Genomic DNA, 18262 nt, shown 5'->3' on the forward strand with positions numbered 1-18262 from the left:
ATATATTTTGTGTGTGTGGTACTGGGGATGGAACCCAGGGGCATTCTACCTCCGAGAGACACCTCCAGCCCTATTTTTTATTCTGTATTTTGAAACAGGGTCTCACTGAGTTGCAAAGGCCTTCACTAAGAAGCTGAGGCTGTTCATTAACCATGATCCTCCTGTCTCAGCCTCCCAAATGCTGGGATTACCAGCGTGCGCCACCACGCCTCGCTATCATAGAGAATATAAATAGGTAGAGAGAGAGGAGAGGGAGAGAAAGACAGAAAGGGTCGGGGTGGGCGGGGTGAGCAGGCCCTGCTGAGTCTGTCCCTCTCCCCTGCCCTGATGGGACCCAGGACAGGACTGTCTTCACTGGCTCATGTGTGAGTTCTCTGTGTCTCCCTCCACCCTGCCTGACAGTCTTCATCCTACATTTCCTGTTCCAATGGGGTGAGGGCCATGGCCTGCTGGATTCCATCACAGCCAGGCTCCTCTTCTCAGGAGACTCCATCCCTGCTGGGATAGGATTCTCAGCTCCGGGGATGGTGGCCTGGCAGCTATAGCAAGTCAGTGAGAAACCCAGATACCAAATCGCCACGTCTGCACCCAGCGGTGGTGACAGAATCCTCCGCTTCTCCCTGCTTGCCCTCCTGCACCCTTCCAAGAGGCATGAGATTGGAGAGAATCTTCAGGTGGGCCCAGATGTGGTGGTGGCGAGGTGAGGGTGCCCCGGAGGAGCCAGGGGGCTGTGCTGCCTGGGACCCGTGCTGGGCTCTCTGGACAGTGGGTATTGGAGTTCGGTTTGGGATCTCCAGAGGTGCAGGGCTGTGGTTTGCCCATGCAAAGGGGGAAGTGCCCTAGAGGTAGAGACAGGCTGGGGAAGGCCGGGCCAGGCCAGGCTGGGCCAGGGAGCTGCTGGTTCCTAGCAAGTCTTGCCCCAAGGGTGGCTGAGATTTGGACAAGAAGCAGGGAAGCTTTTCCACATGGAGGCAGCTCCAGCCTCCTGCTCTCTTTCTTCTTCCTCCCGGGAAAGGGTGGTCTCAGCGTAGCCTCTGCTCCGGGGCTCCTGGAAGTTCCTGGTGCCAGTTTAGAATGTTGGTAATAAATCCAGAAGGACCATGAAAGTCTATCTAATCTAACTTCCCCCTTGCAGATGAGGAGACCGAGGTCAGAGTGAAGGTGTTCACTCAACTAGATCACACAGCCATAGGTGGCCGGCCGCCTTGGTTCCATCCAGAGGTTAGCCAACCTGCCCAGCACTTTTTCCAGCAGTGCTTCTGGTCAACTTTGGCCTGACGGTCCTGAGCCCAGCACGTGTGCAGACCAAAGGGCAACGTTATCACCATCCCTCAAGCTCTGGCAGAGGCCCTGGGCGCCGCTGCCTTCCCACAGAGCTGGAGGAGGATCTGGTTTCCGTATTTCTGATAAGAGAATCTAAAGTCACCCAGTGCCGGTGGCGTTTCCGCAGTGTGGACAGCGTTCAGTGGCTCAGTGCCTTCTGGTGGGTGCCACCCTGGCAGATAGTGCTACACACACATGGCTTTCTTGGCCACAGAAAAAGTTAGTCTCTGCCATTTGTAAGATTTCTGACGACCTGTGTGCTTCCATGAGTCAGAGTTGGTATCTGTACAGTGGCCTACACTGCTGACAACCTTAGTTGCTAGACCGAAACTACAATATGGGATCTGAAGAGTGCGTGTAGCCCTGCATTGCCGCGGAAGCTGTTTCTAGACCTCGTCTTTGTCATCCTGGTTATCATCATCTTCAAGGCCTGCGGGATCTGACAAGACACGCCATCTTGGATGTCATTTCCCATCACACTGATGATTACTGAAGACACCGGTGGGGTCGTGGTAATCATCAGGCTCTAGTAGGTTCTTAGTAAATACCGATTGCTGGGCATCCAAGTGGTGGGGTAACGGTTCTTCTGCCTGCCATGGCTGTGCTGACAGCAGCCCGTCCCAGGTGGCTGGGCCTTAGTGACGAGGAGGTCAGGGGTCCATGCAACGTGAGGCTGAGTCCCCCAGGGGAGGGGGCCTCTCCCTTGGCTGGGGTAGGAGGGACCCATCCTCAGAGCAGGACCCGGGCTCTGGCTGGACCCAGATCTCAGCTAGAATGTATTGCAAGTCATCAGCATAGAATTGTGATATATTTTCCACCTTGAGAGAATATCCCTTCCCGCTCTGGAATACAAAGCTGTCCCTTGTCTCGGTGAAACCGGTGCATTCCCAGCTAAAGCACCGCCTTGACCTCTCATCCATGGCTTCCAAGAGGCTGTGTGTGTGGACGGGGTTAGGGGCAGGGGCAGGTGTGAGTCCCACGGCATGTCATGTTGCAAGAAGCTGCAGGCAGAGAGGTGACCCGCCCTTGGTCCCCATCACTCCCAGTCTTACGCCAGGCCCACTCTGCTCACCTGGCCATGCTGCTGGTCCGTGTGGCATGGGGGACACAGCCTCCTTCGCCCTTTGGTTAGATAGACTCTCCTGGATGCGAGCTGGCTTCTGGTCTGAGATGCGCTAGGCTATGTGTACAGCCCATCCTGGCCCTCTTCCCTGGACTCAGGCTGCTGGCCCTCACTGCTGCACTGGCAGCCCAGGGGGATGGGCCTCAGCCCTACCGAAGACAGAAGGTCCTGCTTGGCTTCTGACCCCAACCCTCCCTGCTGCTGGGGCCTCCTGACCCGGGCCCCCATCACCATAGCTCGCTACGCCTCCTTCATGTGTGCATAGGTCGCCTCCCTCCGCTGCCCCGGTGGAATCCAAGGTGCGCAGCAGACCTGGGAGAGCTAGAAGGTAGCCCCCTTCTTCCCAGACCCTGCCATCTCCTCCGTTCTAGAACAAAGTCCACAGAGGGGAAATGAACAGGAGGGATCAGAGGGCGTACATTACAGAGTCCCAGGCGCCCAGGCCCGAGTGGGCTCTCGTGGCTGCAGGGAGGTCAGGGGCATGAGCGAGGGGCCCGGGTCGGGCAGGAGCTGGGGGGAGATTTGGCAGCAGCGGCCATCCCCGGGCTGAATGAATGGAAATCCCGGCGGAAACACCTGGTGGTAACGGAAATCCAGGACAACTTTTATTATCCCTGTTCACAGGTCCCTCCAGCCCGCATTGGGGGCTTCCTATTTCCTCTGCTGGCACCTCACACTCATTCATAACAAGAAAAGCCATTGTGTTCCCGAGTTATGGGCCGAGGGTCCCCATGGGGCGGGCACTAAACACACTAACCAGGGACTTATTTTTAAGATCGTGTAGCCGGCCAGGTCCCAGCCTCTTATTTTCCCCTCCTCCCACAGTGAAAAGTATAGCGGGTGTTTTTCTTCAACCCCCCAAGACGCAACTGTGAAAAACCACTGTGTGACCTTTCTGACCCCCTTCCCTGGTCATCTGGGGTCCTGTGGCCTGGGAAGGGGACTGCCCTCGGGCCCAGCTTCAGTGCTAACATGGGGTTTACCCACACCCCAGCAGGTGGCCTGCGATGGGGATTTAACCCCAGGGTTCAGATCCCAACCATCAGACGATGGGGGGCAGGCTCTGAGGGTCTCTAGGTCCCCACATCCTGGGAGTCCTGTGTGGTCCTCTCTGGTCCGTGGAGAAGAGCTTCCCTTTGGAGAGAACACGGGCGACCAGCACTTGGGTTCCTCTCCGACCCTCTCCAGAACAAAGGTGGCGGAGCGCGCCTCAGGAGACGGCCGTGGTGCAGGGTGGCCCCGGCTCCAGATCTCAGTAGGACCCTTCATGAAGACACGTCCAGCTTCGGCAGCCATCAGCTGGCCCATATTTGGACTCTCCAGGAGCTCAGCTCCAGGGCCGGTGCCTGGAGGCACTGGGAATTCTGTCAGCGTCTCAGATTCCTGCGAGGCTGCTCAGGCGGCGGGGCCTTCTGCCCGTCACTGCCGGGTAGAGCTGGCCGTCCGTATGGAGCTGGGCAGCTGGAGAATCCTACACAGACGCGTGTGTTCTGCAGAGCTGCCAAGGGAGCAGAGTCACTTGGTTTTTGTTTGATCTTATTACTTATTAAAAAAAAAAATTCTTTTGACACTTGTTGAAATAGTAAGAGGGACTTGACTCAAAACTGCCCTGATAGGTATTGAGACTATCACAGCAGGGAAGGATGATTTGATTCAACTGTGTGTGTGTGTGTGTGTGTGTGTGTGTGTGTGTGTGTGTGTTACTATAGACTAAACTCGGGAACGTTCTACCCCTGCGCCACATACCCCCAGCCTTTTTCTATTTCTTATTTTGAAACAGAGTCTCACTAAATTGCTGAGGGTCCACGTTGCTGAGGCTGGCCTTGAACCTGCGATCCTCCTGCCCCAGCCTCCCAAGTACTGGGATTACAGGTGTTCACGACAGCACCTGGCCAAGCTCAACTCATGATGCAAGAACAGGGGGTTCGTAGCTATAGCAGGTTAGTGGGGGCTGGTGGATGGAGACTTACCGAGAGGAGCCATCAAGGAGACGTTCTGGCCCGACCCAGCAAGGGGACTCTTGCTGAAAGCGGGTCAGGGAGAGAGGCCTGCCTCTCCTGGGCCCGACGCTCCTGGTTGGGTGAGTTCTTCTCTCCAGTCTCCTTCTGGTGGGGAGAGTGTCTCTCTCTTGATGGGAACTGAGTCCAGATCCCGACTCGGTTGCTTTCTGAGTTTGGAGACATGCTCTGGGAAGGACGTGGAGCTATGGGGCTGCTGGGTCCCTGTTCCCTCCTCAATCTAGGCAACTGGCACTTCTTCCTCACTCAGTTGCTTGTAGCTAAAGGGAGGGGCCCCAAGAACTATCAACTCCTGGAGGACAGGACAGAGCCGGCTGATCTCAGCAGCATACTGAGTCTCAACTCTCCCTGCCAGCTCGGTCGACAGTGAGCCCAAGTGGGTGTGTGAGGGAGGTGTGCAGGGAGGGTGGATCCCGGGGTGCAGGAAGGGTGGATCCCGGGGTGCAGGGAGGGTGGGTTCCCGGGTGCAGGGAGGGTGGATCCCGGGGTGCAGGGAGGGTGGGGCCTGGGGTGTGCCCCTGATCTCCGGGGAGGGGTGATGCGACAAGGCTGTGGGGACCCTCAGCACACCTGGGTTCTGAGAAGGGTCCAGGTTGCCTTCTCTGTCTTCTTCACTCTCTCCTGGAGTTTTGCTAGTTGGGGAATCCCTGGGAGTAAAAACCAGAAAAGAAAGTCAGTGGGAACCCCAGCTTCCTGTTGGTCTCAGACTTCAGCAGGTCGGATTAGGGCCAGCCTTGGGGAAACCAATGAGACAAGAGATCCCTGTGGACAGGCAGGTGAGACAGAGGACATGCTCCCTGTCTCCTCCCCAGCGCGCTCTGGGTGGCCCTGGCTGGCCACTTTCCCTCGGAGGTGAAGGACAGAGGCAGGGCTGACCCACTTACGGATCGGGCACGCTTGCTGACTGACCTACCCAGCACACCAGCCTCCAAAAAGTCCTTCGTGTCCTGCTTTACATCCCAGGACCCTGGGGTTCAGAGGTCCACTTTACCAAGGTGATGTGGTTGCCAAGTGCGGAGCCAGGATCCCAGCCCCGGCTCCCCTCCAAGCTGTGCAGCAGGGTGGATGCTGCTCCCTGCTTCGGCCTACCCTGAGGCTCACACAGAGGACTTGCAGGGTGCCTCCATGTCTCCTAAGGCCTCCGGGATGGTCCCGACCCGTGGCTCACCCAGTCCATGCACCTCCACCCCCATTCCTCCCGATGTACCTTTCAGCCGATTCCCTCCTCGGTGTCCCAAATGTCACCACCCTGTCTCAGGCCTGAGAGCCTGGCTGCGAGCCCAGGGAAGGCCACGCCTGGTGCTTCAGGCCGCCCCGGGGCCCACAGGTTGTGCAGGTTTGGCATGGGGCCCCTCCTTTGCATTCTGCGGCTCCCCACTTTCGGCCCTCACACCGTCCTTCAATCCCAGACCCACAGTTTGTCTCTGCCTTTTATTGCTTTCCTCCTCTGGCCGGCGGACAACTCATAGAAGGCTCTGGCGGGGACCAGAAGAGAGGGAGCACCCCCAGTGTGATGCGATGCGCAGGGCTGACCGTGCCCCGGGATTCTGACATTGGAGGCGTGACCCCAGTACTCAGGGTGACTGTATTGAAAGGGGGGCCTTTAAAGAGGTGGTTAAGACGACATCGTCCGGTGACAGTCCCTCATCCAATGTGACTGCTGTCCATCAGAAGAAATTGACCCAGCCGGGCGTGGTGGCGCACACTTGTAATCCCCGCGCTTGGGAGGCGGAGACAGGAGGATCGCGCAGGTTCGAAGCCAGCCCGTGGGCTGGCTTAGGAGACCCTGTTTCCAACTTTTAAAAAAATGTAAAAATAGGTCTGGGAGTGTAGCCCGGAGGTAGAAGGGCTTCCAGCAACCCCAGTACCACCAAAAAATTAAAAAAAGAAAAGAAAAGAAAAGAAATTGACCCAGACACATGCAGGGAGAGACCAAGTGGTCAAGGGTGGGGGCCTCAGGAGCAGTCTAGACTTCCGACACTTTGTCTCAGGCACCCAGCCCCTGAACGAGGAGGAAAAACATCTCTTGGTCAAGCCAGGCAGTCTGCGGTGTCTATTAGGGCAACGTGAGCAGACAGACATGGCCCCCGCCACCCCATGCCCACACACCTGAGGGCGTACTGGGAGAGGAGTGGGGTGCGGAGGGCGCTCGGCGCTGCGCTGTGCTCTTGGGGTGGCTGGAGGACGCTCAGCTTTTTTTTGTGTGTGTGTGTGGTACTGAGGATGGAACTCAAGGGCATTCTACCTCTGAGCTACACCCCCAGCCTTATTTTTTTTTGTTTTTTGTTTTAATTTTTGAAAGCAGGTCTCATTGAGTTGCGGAGAGCCTCCTAAGTAGCGGCTACTTAGGATCCTCCGGTGTCCGCGATGCTCAGCCATTTTTGCAGACAGCTTCAGCCCCTGACACACACACACTCCATCCTCTTCCCCTAAGTACTGCCCCGTCCCCTCGTCCCCTCATCCCAGCAGCCTCCTCTTTCAGTGTTAAATTCACGATCCCCCAAACACTTCTTGCCCACGCCCTCCTGGAACCCTGTGCTTCTGTCTTTAGCAAATCTAGAAGGGGGTCAGGCTCCTAGACTGCCAGCCTGTCACGGAGGGGAGCCCCATGTCTCCTCCTGCCCTGCTAAGGGTTAACAGGCCGGGATAGGAAGTGGCCCCTGGAAAGGGCAGGATATATATTGCCTTTTTATCCAGGTTACAATGCTGACAGCCAGCCAGTTGGGGGCAGGGCTGGAAGCCAAAATACACCCCCCAATAAAATCGTGAATGGGCAGCTACACAATGAGCCCCACCCCCACTGTGCCTGTTGACAAGCTGCAAGGTCAGGCCCCGGCCTGTAAACAAGGGCTCACAATGCCCCACTTTCCTCCGGAGAGCCAGCTCCTCTCCAGGGCGGTCCCCAGGGCCCGGCCTCCGCTGTCCCTCATCCTTGGGCAGCCTGGGACAGCAAAGCCTCTGCCGCTTCCTCAGGGAAAAGCCGGGGCTTTGTGCCGGGCTTCCTCCCCCTGTGGGAACCTCTGGCCAGGACATCTGCCTCCAGCCCAGCGTCTTTCTCAGGGGCCCAAGGTGGGAAAGCGGAGGGGCCGGCGCAGGGGAGGGGGCCGCGACCTGGGGTTGCGATTGTCATCACTGGACAGGAACAATGAGGGCACCCAGCTCCCCCTGCCGGGAGCTTTCCTCTTCCCACCCCGTTCTCCTTTGTGTGCTTGCGGGAGGGTAGGGGATTCTTTTGTTTTATTTGGTTTCCCTGTTTTTTTGGTTTGGCCTTTGGCTAGCCCCTGGGTCAGGAGTCTGAGCGTGTCCTGCCAACAGGAATAGGTTGGCCAGGCAGGCAGACAGCACGGGGATTTGCAGAAGAGGTAGGGCTCGGCGTTTCCTTTCGTGCCCGGAATCCTGAAGGGGTGCTCTCTCCTGGGGAAGGGGTCCCAGCCCGGGCAAGCCTCGGGCAAGCGCAGGGCTCATGGCTATTGAGAGGGGCTGGGGACACAGACCAGGAGCCCTGTCTGGAGGAGAGAGAGACCAGCTGGAAACTTCTCTGGCTCCCTTGTTCTCGGTGCATTCCAGGAAACGGGTCCAGGGAAGCCCTCCCAACGTCCCTAGCTATAGACATGTGCCCCGTGGAGCCCATTTTGTGACTGAAACAGACAGGGACGTTGGTCCCAGCACCCAAGGGAGCCCAGAGAGGCGCTCCAGGAAAGAAGATACCTGGATGTTGGTTTCTAGCACTAGGATGGGCTCATGGATGAGTTCTGAGATAAAGTGGGCTGCATCCTCTGGAAAATCCTTAGGAGCCAGGTGCACGCCTGTAATCCTAGTACTTGGGAGGCTGAGACAGGAGGATTGCGGCTTTGAGGCCAGTCTCGGTAATTTAGCAAGACTCTGCTTCAAAATAAAAAATTAATTTTCAAAAAGTTCTAGGGGAACCAGGCCAGGTGGTGCACACCTGTAATCCCAGTACTTGGGATGCTGAGATAGGAGGATTTGAGGACAGCCTCAATAAGTAGTGACTCTCAACAACCTAGCAAGACCCTGTTTCAAAATAAAAGTAAAACAGGACTAGGGGTGTAGTATGGAGGCAGAATGGCTCTGAGTTCAATCCTTAGCACCCAAAACAAAACAAAACAAAACAAAAAAGTCTAGGGGTGTAGCTCAGAGTTAGAATGCCCCTAAGTAGTTTTACTGTCCTATTCTCTCTCTGTCTGTCTGTCTGTCTGTCTCTCTCTCTCTCTCTCTCTCTCTCTCTCTCTCACACACACACACACACACACACACACACACACACACACACACATTCCTCAGCACCCAAGACATGGGAGGTAACAGATCAGATGGGGGACATAAGCCCAGGCCGCAAAGCTCAGCCTGATTCCCAGCTAGCTGAATTTAGACTCAGTCGCTACCACCACCAGAAACCAGTAGGAAAGCCCCTGCGAGCCCTCGTCCCCCGGGCTCCCATCCCAGGCCATAGGGAATTTTAAAAAAGAATTGGGGAGGGGGCACTCTGGAATGTGTAAAAAATGAATGTGCCATCAATAGCCCCCCCCACCCCCGCCCCAGCAACTCAGCGACGCTGAGGTGGGACAGCTGGATCTTATGGTAGCTTTCTTCTCTCTTTTCTCTTTTTCTTTCTTGGTGCTAGATATTGAACCCAGGGCTATCTGCTCAACCCTTTTCATGTTTTATAAAACAGGGTCTTGTTGAGCTGCGGAGGGTTTTGTTAGTTGCTGAGGCTGGCCTCAAACCTGTGATCTTCCTGTCTCAGCCTCCCAAGGACTGAGATTACAGGTATGTGCCACTGTGCCTGGCTCTAGTTTTTATTTTAATTTTTATTTATTTTAATTTTTTAATTTTTTAAATTTTTAATTTAATTTAATTTTTATTTTTTTTGAGGAGCCTCCATACTGTTCCTCACACCTGTAGTAATGTACATCCCCCCAACAGTGTGCTGGGTTTTCTTTATTCCGCAACCATGCCGACACTTACTACTGTCGATCCTAGCCACTCTAACACGAGTGAGGGGTATCGCATCGTGGCTTTGATTTGCAGTTCCCCAGTGATTAGTGATGCCCGGCATGTTTTACGTGCCTTTCAGCAATATGTATGTCTTCTTTTGACAAGCGTTATGACCTTTGCTTGTTTTAAAATCAGGTTGTTTTCTTGCTATTGAGCCGAGTTCCTTAAATATGTTGGGTATTAAAAGCCTTATCAGATGTACGGCTTGTAAATCTCCCTCTCCGTTCTGCAAGTTGTCTTTTGTTTTGCTGATACAGTTGGCTCTGCAGAGGCTTTTTAATTTAATGCAGTTCTATTTGTCTACTTCTTCATTGTTGCCTGAGCTTTTGGGGTCATATCCAAGCTTTGCTCCCCGGCACCCTCAGCCATCCTCCGCTTTTCCATGAATAATGCGTCCGTGATTCGCCTCTCTCAGAGAGTTCCAACCTGGAGGGTATCTAGCATCAGTCAGAATGGGTTCTAGGGTGAAATCAGCCCCCAGCCTCTACCCCAAGGGAATGAGGAAAAAGAGCTTCGTCCTGGCCAGTGGCTCCCCGCTTTTTCTTCCTAAGCATAGAGAGTCCTCTGCAGCAGGCCCTGAGGTGCGGGTCTCCTGCTTCTTCTGCAGCATCGTCCACCCACCCTGCGTGGCCCTGGGCAGCTGCAACCCACATGCACCATGGTCTGTCGTTTAGCTGCCCTTTGGGGCAGGAACATTAAAGACAGGGCCTTCCCAAAGGCCTTGCTTTTGGAAACAGTTATTGGTTCCCTTCACGGGAGAAGTGAAGGGTTTCCGGAAGAGTCGACAGTCAGGACAGGGTGGGGCTTGACACAGAGGGAGGGATCGTGTGAAGTTCGGTTTACCCTAAAAGGATGGGAGAGTCATCAAAAGCCCAAGTCCCTGTAAATCTCTGTCCCTGGCTCTCCGGCCCTTCTCCCTGATGCAGCAGGGCCAGGGCGAGGAGGTAAAGGCTCTCTGGGGGATAAGATGGATAAGATGACCTGGGCAAACACACAGTCACAGGACAGTGTGCCCGCAGTGGTACCCAGTTTGCGCCTTCAGCGGCGCTACCCGTGGGGGCCTGTGATGTGGCCAGTGGGCAGCTCCGCGAGCCAGCAACAGAGGGCCACTAGCCTTTGTGTTTCCGGGCACGGAGATTGCTCACGCTCTGCTTCAGTAATGGCAGGGACGAATGGGCCAGCAGGTGAGTGGATGAGAATGTCTCAAGCCAAGGATGTTTCCCCCGAGGAACACACCATTGTCTCGAACAGAAAGGGGGCAGTGAGGCGGTGACCCGGAAGAAGTCCTGTGTGCCGGATTGCTTCCTGTGCCTTTTGACCTTCTCTATGAGGCGTGACCTTACAGCTTGTTCAGCACAGATGGCTTTTAGAGGATATCCGTCCGCTGCCCTCCCAGGAGTAAGGGGCTTGGACGGTGTGCAAAGCCCCCACTGGCAGGATCTCATGTGCTTGCTTTGAAGTAGGAAACCACCCTGGGCAGGGAGCGGAGGAGGAGCATTTCAGAGGGAGAAAGCAGCGCCCGGTTTGGCTCTCTGGCTAAAGAAAGAGTCTTAGTGGAAGTTGCTGATTTATTGAGAGTTTTCAGAATGTGAGAAATAAGAAAACTAAGCAAATGCCTTTTCCTCAAGCCTTCACCCCATACGAATGCATGCACGCACACGCAGCCACATGTATGCATGCCCAGGGACACGTGCATGCCCCGCGTCTCTGGGATATCAATCGTGTGGTCAACACAGGCTGAAGCGACCAGCCAGGGACAAGCTTATAGAGTAGAAACTCACATGACATATGCCAGGGTGCAGGGATTTGGGTAAAACAGTCCCCATCAAGTGTTCTCCTGGTGCCAGGCAGGTTGGACGCTGCAGGAGATCCCCGCTCGGAAGTGGGGAGGCAGGGTTGGGTCCTTGTGCCTCAACGTCCCCCATAAGGCTGACAAAGTGGCCTTGTATCCTGGAGGCCACACGGGCATCGGAAGTCCCTGCGAACATCCCAGGACCTAGATGGCCATGGTGGCGCATGCCTGTGATCCTAGTACTTTGGAGGCTGAGACTGGAGGATCTTGGGCTCAAGGCTCTCAGCAACTTAGCAAGACCCTGTTTCAAAATAAAATAAAAAGGGATAGGGGTATAACTCAGAGGTAGAATGCCCCTGGATTCAATCCCCAGCACTGCAAAAATAAGTTCCAGGACGCAGAGTATCCTTGATGAAGCACATACTTATAATCCCAGTACTTGGGAGTCTGAGTCAGCAGGTTTGAGGACAGCCTCAGCTACATAGTGAGGCCCTCTGCAACTTAGTGAGACCCTGTTTCAAAATAAAAATAAAAACATAAAAAATAGGTCTCGGGGTATAGCTCGGAGGTAGAAAGCCCCTAGGTTCTCTCTCACACACACACACACACACACACACACACACACACACACACACCAGGTAATACCCTCACCCAAGGTGAGCAGGACAGAACCCCGGGAGTGAATGGGCTGCCGGCTCCAGCCCAGCTACAGTTGACTCTGTGACACTCCAGCCTTCCATTTAGGAGCGTGGATTCCCTCCACTTCACCCCTGCGGATGGGTTTTACCTGCAAAATGCACCTGGTGTTTTTGTGGCTTCCGGGCCCTGAGTGTTCGAGCTTTCTCTTCTTTATTGGTCTGAGACATAGTCACTGTATGTTCAGGTTTGATGTCAGGGACTTGGAGATGAACAGACGTGCTGCGGGGTCCTGCCCTGTGCTGTCACACCAGGGCTCCTCCGTCCCACAGCACCCTCAGTCTGATCTCAGGGAGGAACTGGGGGCTGCCAGGATTGGCACTGAGTTGAGCTGTAGGCCCACGGCTGGCTCCCCGGGGAAGGGCACTCTCAGCACGAGGGACACCTGTTCAGCTCCCAGGACCTGAGCCCCATGCCCCAAGCCCCCTCAGCTGCTGTGCTCTGGGCCCAGGGCCCTGCGGTGGGCCGAGGAGAGGAGGCAGGAGTCAGAAGCTTTAGGGATACCGTCTCCTGGAGAGTCCCAGCAGTGGTAGGACACTGGATCTCTCTCCCCTCTCACCCTCCAAAGACCAGTCTGCCGCTACCTGGGAGGAACAACCACCCTTCTTCCTAGAAACCGGAAACGCCTCCTGCCTACAGTCACTCTGCCACCTGGTGGCGATGTCTTGGAATTGCAGTTCCACCATTGCCAGTCCTGGGCTGGGCCCCCACCTCCACAGCTCTCCCCAGCTGCCTGAGGAAGTCCCGTTCTTTCTGCGGAGCTCTGTGAAGCTGTCTCTCAAACACGCCTGATAACGTCTGGAATGACTTTTCCCTTCGTGGCGGCCCGGTTGGCCCCGGGCCTCCTCTGGGTCTCAGCTCTCAGCTCTGATGACGGGTCATGTGGCCCAGCCTTCGCCCCTCCCCACTGTGTGACCCCATCTGCCACATCCAGCGACATCTGTTTCTTTACCGTGTCTGTCTTTCTGCTAGAATGTTGGCCTCCGAGGGTGTCTTGCTTTCCGTCTCAAGCAGCGCTGGTGACGCCAAATACCCATCAACCCGTGATGATTTTCGATTTCTCTAACCACTCAGTTTCTGCATGGTGTAACCATATTGTACCGTGTGCCATCGTGCACGGGCTACGTGTAAATCGTCCGTTCCCACCAGGGTTGCGAATCCTAGTGAGGCTCACGTTGACATCACCTCACTGCAACAGGAGCTCGGCAGGCAGATGCGTGTTTCTTGTGACGAGCATACCACAACTGTTTTTCTTCCCTCCCATTTACAGCTGCTTTATTGGGTGTCAGTTGTCGCACCTGATTTTCTCAACAGTCCGTGAAACGTCAGAAGCAGAAATCAAACATCCAGCACTCAAACAAGGATGCTGAGGCTCGGTAAGGATGGAGATTTGCTCACGGTCACTCAGCTCCCGATGGGCCATGCCGGGACTCCGCAGGGAGCGTCTGCCCCTGCTTTCCCTGATTAGCATCCAGGTGGGGACCGTCCCGTGGATAAGGTGTGGGGAGGTGACTGCAGTGTGGACAGAGGGGTCAGTTCCCAGAGCCTGCCTTCTGTAGAAACATGGACTCACCGGGGTCCCCTCCCTGCTGCCTTGGTCTGCTCAGCATCTCAAACTGGGGGGCCACAGCACCAATCTCATTTTCTCACAGTCTGGAGACGTGAGAATCTGAGATCACCTTGTCCTCCCTCTGTCCCTGTCCACATACAAATTCTTTCTTCTTGAAGGATACCAGCCATGCTTGGACCTGAGTCCCCTTCAATGGCTTCCCTCAGCCTTCATCTCCTCTTCAAACACCCCTGTCTTCAAATGCAGACACGTTGTGTGAAGTGCTGGGGTTACGACTTCAGCATGTGAATTTGGGGGGCAATAGATTCTTTCAGGACACCCCTCTATCTGGCTCAGGTCACCTTTCTTCTCCATGGACTTGTGTACGTCTTGGAGGGCTGCAGAACCCTTCTGCCGGTGCAGAATTGCCAGCAGGCGGGTCAAGGGCTCTTTCAATGGAAGGGCAAGGCCCCAGGTCCAGTGGCTGAGAGGACAGAGAACCCCCAAGGCTACGGAGACTGGGCAGGTGGAGCAGCTGGTGTGCACAGACGCTCCTGGCCTGCTCTGGCCTTAAACCCATCCATAAACCCACCAAATGCCAAGATCAGACCATCTGTGCTCTGACCAGGCTGGCCAGCAACAAATCTCAAGCTGATGGCCAGAAATCCCTCTCCTCTAGGAGGACCGCTGCAGGACCAACACCAGGAGGACTTCCTGTGCACAGGGACAGAGGACGCGAGCCCCTGGAGTCCGGGGCCAGCCAAGGCGCCCTCCAGCGTGTCCCTGCTCACTGGTGCCTGGAATTTGCTCAGCCCATTTTAGGGCAAGTCTCTTTCGGACACCGGGCCTCAGTTTTGTACCCAGTTAAGAGGGGGATTGGGATTAGATCCCACAGTAAGATTTGAAAGGAGGGTTTGGTTTCAGCTCTAATGCACCCAGCAGTGTCTTGGTTAAGTCATTCAACCGCTGTGAATGTGTGCCCATTTCATAATGGACAGTGCAATCAGGCAATCCCCAATCTCTAACTCCCATTGTCTTGGCTTTAAAAAACAGTTCAAGCAGCCAGGCATGGTGGTGCACGCTTGTAATCCCAGTTCTTGGGAGGCTGAGGCAGGAGGATTAGAGGTTCATGGGTAGCCTCAGCAACTTAGTGAGACCCTGTTTCAAAATAAAAGAATAAAATTGGACTGGAGGTATAGCCCAGAAGTAGAATGCCCCTAGATTCCATTCCCCAGTAACACACACACACACACACACACACACACACACACACACACACAATGTTCAAGCAATTCTACAAAAGTGCGGTGTACCTTGCCGGGCGTGGTGGCGCACGCTTGTAATCCCTGCGCTTGGGAGGCTGAGATAGGAGGATCGCCCACGTTCAAAGCCAGCCTCAGCTACTTAGGCTCTCAGCAACTTAGTGAGACCCTGTTTCCAAATAAAATATAAAATGGGACTGGGAGTATAGCCCGGAAGTAGAAAGACTCTGGGTTCCACCCCCAGTACCGCACACACACACACACACACACACACAAAAAGTACTGTGTACCTCAAATATTTCAGCGTGTGTTTCTACAAACAAGGACATTTCCCGATTTCCCTACTTAACCATGACACAGCCATTGGCGTCAGGAGGTGGACACCGGGACAGGACGGGGTACCACCATCATAGGATTCGCCTCGCCTTCTTCAGGTTTTGTCATACAGCCCGGCGGGGACTTCCAAGCAGAGGCCCGCTCAGAACGCAGAGCCGCCCTGCACTGGCACCAGGCTAGAAGAGTCCTCCAGCCTTCCCTGAACCTCACGACCTGGCTATTTGGAGAGCGCTCCCCAGTGCCAGGTCTCCCCCACCAGGACACCTCGCGTGGACTCTTCTCCTGTCAGCTCAGCCTGCAGCAAGACCCTTGTTGGCACCCAGGCCCAGCCACCCGCTCTGTCTGCTGAATAGTCACCAACCCTGGACGCCGCAGCTCCGTCCTGGGACCGAGGACACTGAGTGAGCTTCTCCTACCTCGTGGCTTTAGGATTGAGCTGTGGAAGGGAAGGGAAGTGGGGAGGAGGGGGAGGGAGGGAGGGAGGCAGCCTAGGGCTTTGATCTGCATGGGGGGCTGTGAGCAGGAGGAGGTTGGGAGGACCCGGAGGCCAGGAAGCCATGTGAGGCTGCCCGGCATCTGGGGACTAGGGGGCTGGAGGGCACTGAGGCACAACCTGCATCTTCCAGGGGTCACAGAGACTGGTTCCTGATCTACCTCTGGGTCCACAGAGAGGGAGCCAAGGACAGCAGGATGGGGGACAGAGGATGGGCTGGAGCTCCTCCAGGGGACAGGTGGGCCCAGGCTCACAGGGGCTCAGGGGCTTTGAGCTCTGTTGTGAGGTGGGCGATGGCCCTGCCCGAGCCCACTGCCGGCCTCAGTGCTAACCGCACAGTGTCTCCTCTGGGAGAGCAGAGCAGGCGCCCGAGGTGGGAGATCCTATTCCTAAAATTCAACTAGTGGCCAGGCTGATGTTGAGAATTTCAAGGGGGCTTGATTCCATGTTAGGGCGGGGCTTGGGGTAGGACAGGAAATACACTTGGTCTTTGGAGGGTGAGAGGGGAGAGAGATCCAGTGTCTGACCACTGCTGGGACTCTCCAGGAGATGGTATCCCTAAAGCCTCTGACTCCTGCCACCTCTCCCCGGCCCACCGCAGGCCCTGGGCCCAGAGCACAGCAGCTGAGGGGGCTTGGGGCATGGGGCTCAGGTCTTGGGAGCTCAGTTCAGTAGCCGAATTTGCAAGAGCAAGAACTCCCTTGCTCAGGAAGACATTGACCTGTTCTAAGGGCACAAACCCTCTCCCAATCCCCAGCTCCCCAAGGCCCCATGCCGAGGAATTTCGAGTTTTGAGGGGACAACCCGTATTCTTACTGAAGCACTGGCTGACCCCAGTGGTTCTGAAGGTCCGCCACAACCCCGAGGTCTTGTCTCCTGCACACCCCAGTGCATTGAGCTCTCCTGAGTGTCTGCCAGGTGCAGGGCTTTGTCCTCACTATCAGCCTCCTCACAGGCTCACAGCGCGCCCCTCCCCACCATTACCCTCACTCTACAGACCCCGGGGCTGGGACCTGGATGCCCTTGTTCTTGGGGCTGAGCCTGGGGCTGCAGCCAGCCTGACTCTGGATACAACCCCACCACGTGTGCCAGTGTCCTCTGTGGCTCTCAAGGTGACGGGGACCTGAGACCCAGCCAGGCCTTGCCGAGCACCTTGGGCTCCCCTAGGGCCTGGCCGTGCCCGCCTGTGACAGGGGCTGCCTTTTTCTCCCCGTCTGTGGTGGCAGCTGCTCAGCAGCTCACAGCCCCTCAGCCATCTGGGGACGGTGCCCTGGCAGGAGGCTCTGCAGGGTGGGCCACCCAATCCGTGCACAGGCCAAGAGCCATCAGCCAGGAAGTGAAGAGAGAAGAAGCCTGTGCTGGGCTGTCCTGCTGTCGATGCAGAATGCACAACTCAACAGCGGACAGTAACGCCCAGTTACTCTGCCCTGGGCCAGGCACAGAGGAGCCGTGTGAGTTACTGCTGCTGAAGACAATGCACAGATCTGCCCATTCTCAACCAAATGCCGACTCAGGAGCCACAAAGAAGACGTTAACAGCCCCGTTCATTTTAGAAAGGGGCCTTTGGGAGGCCCCTTTGGGAGGCCTTGGCGGCCCGGGGGCCCCTGTTTCTTGCTGGGTAAAGTTTGGGTTGTCCAAGAAAATACTTTCCAAAGCCTGGAATGTACTAATATTGGAAAGAGGTTTTAAAATGTATTAATGTATCAGTATTGGGAAAGATTTCCAATTTTAAAAATATATCTCCTGTATACTAAAGAAAGCCAGGGCTAGCTAGCAGGAAAGAGGGACTTGTAATTTACATTTCTAAAAGAGAAAGAAGGCTGGAGCCAGAGATGGGAGGAAATCCCAGATCCTGGAGAAACAAGTTCACACATCTTGGGGGATGGAACAAAAAGTGGATGGAGGTGGGGCTGCCCCCCCTTCCGGATCAAAGGACCTGCCATGGACTTGGTCGGGATAAAACACTTAGTAAACTGGAGTTCTGTGGCATTCTCATTCAAATTGCCCCCCCTGGCCCACTTTCAGAAACAGGGCTGTAACTATATCCTGTATTTCTATCTTTTTGATAACTTCTTTAAATCTTCAGCAACTGTCCAAGCTATGAATATTTATTCTTAGCTTAGGACAAGAATCTACAGTCTTTTTCTTCTGTTTGGGGTCATTTTGGGTTTTGTTATGGGTTGGGGATAAGTGTGTCCGGGACCCAGGAGGGGTTCCCGGGGAACGTTTTCCCCAAACCATAGTCTCCCAATCCAACTCAACATGGAACACAGGCCTCTGCCAATGGCTTCCCTGGCCCCTGCAGAGAGAAGGTAGGGAGGTGGAGAGCCTTTGCTGAGAAGCCTCGGGCATGTTTGCTGGGTGCTTGTATGTGAGTTGAATGTCACAATAGGACTTCAGCTTTGCAGTTTATAGGTTTATTTAATTTTATGCTTTACAAAAGTATTGGTTTGCGCTCAATTAGAAACTTTATAACAAAAGAACCAGCCTGGTGCTTTCCCGAGTGCATGGCCCGTGAAGCCCGGCCAGGGCGCTCCCTCCGGTGGAGTGAGGCTGTCTGCAGAGCGCAGGGTCAGCTTCATGACCTGGGTGCCCAGTCCCCGCCCAGAGAGGCAGCAGGGTGCCTGGGAGGAGGCGCTGTCTCCTTGTGGCAT

The sequence above is a fragment of the Muscardinus avellanarius genome, assembly GCF_963383645.1.
Source record: "Muscardinus avellanarius genome assembly, chromosome: 14".
NCBI lineage: Eukaryota > Metazoa > Chordata > Mammalia > Rodentia > Gliridae > Muscardinus > Muscardinus avellanarius.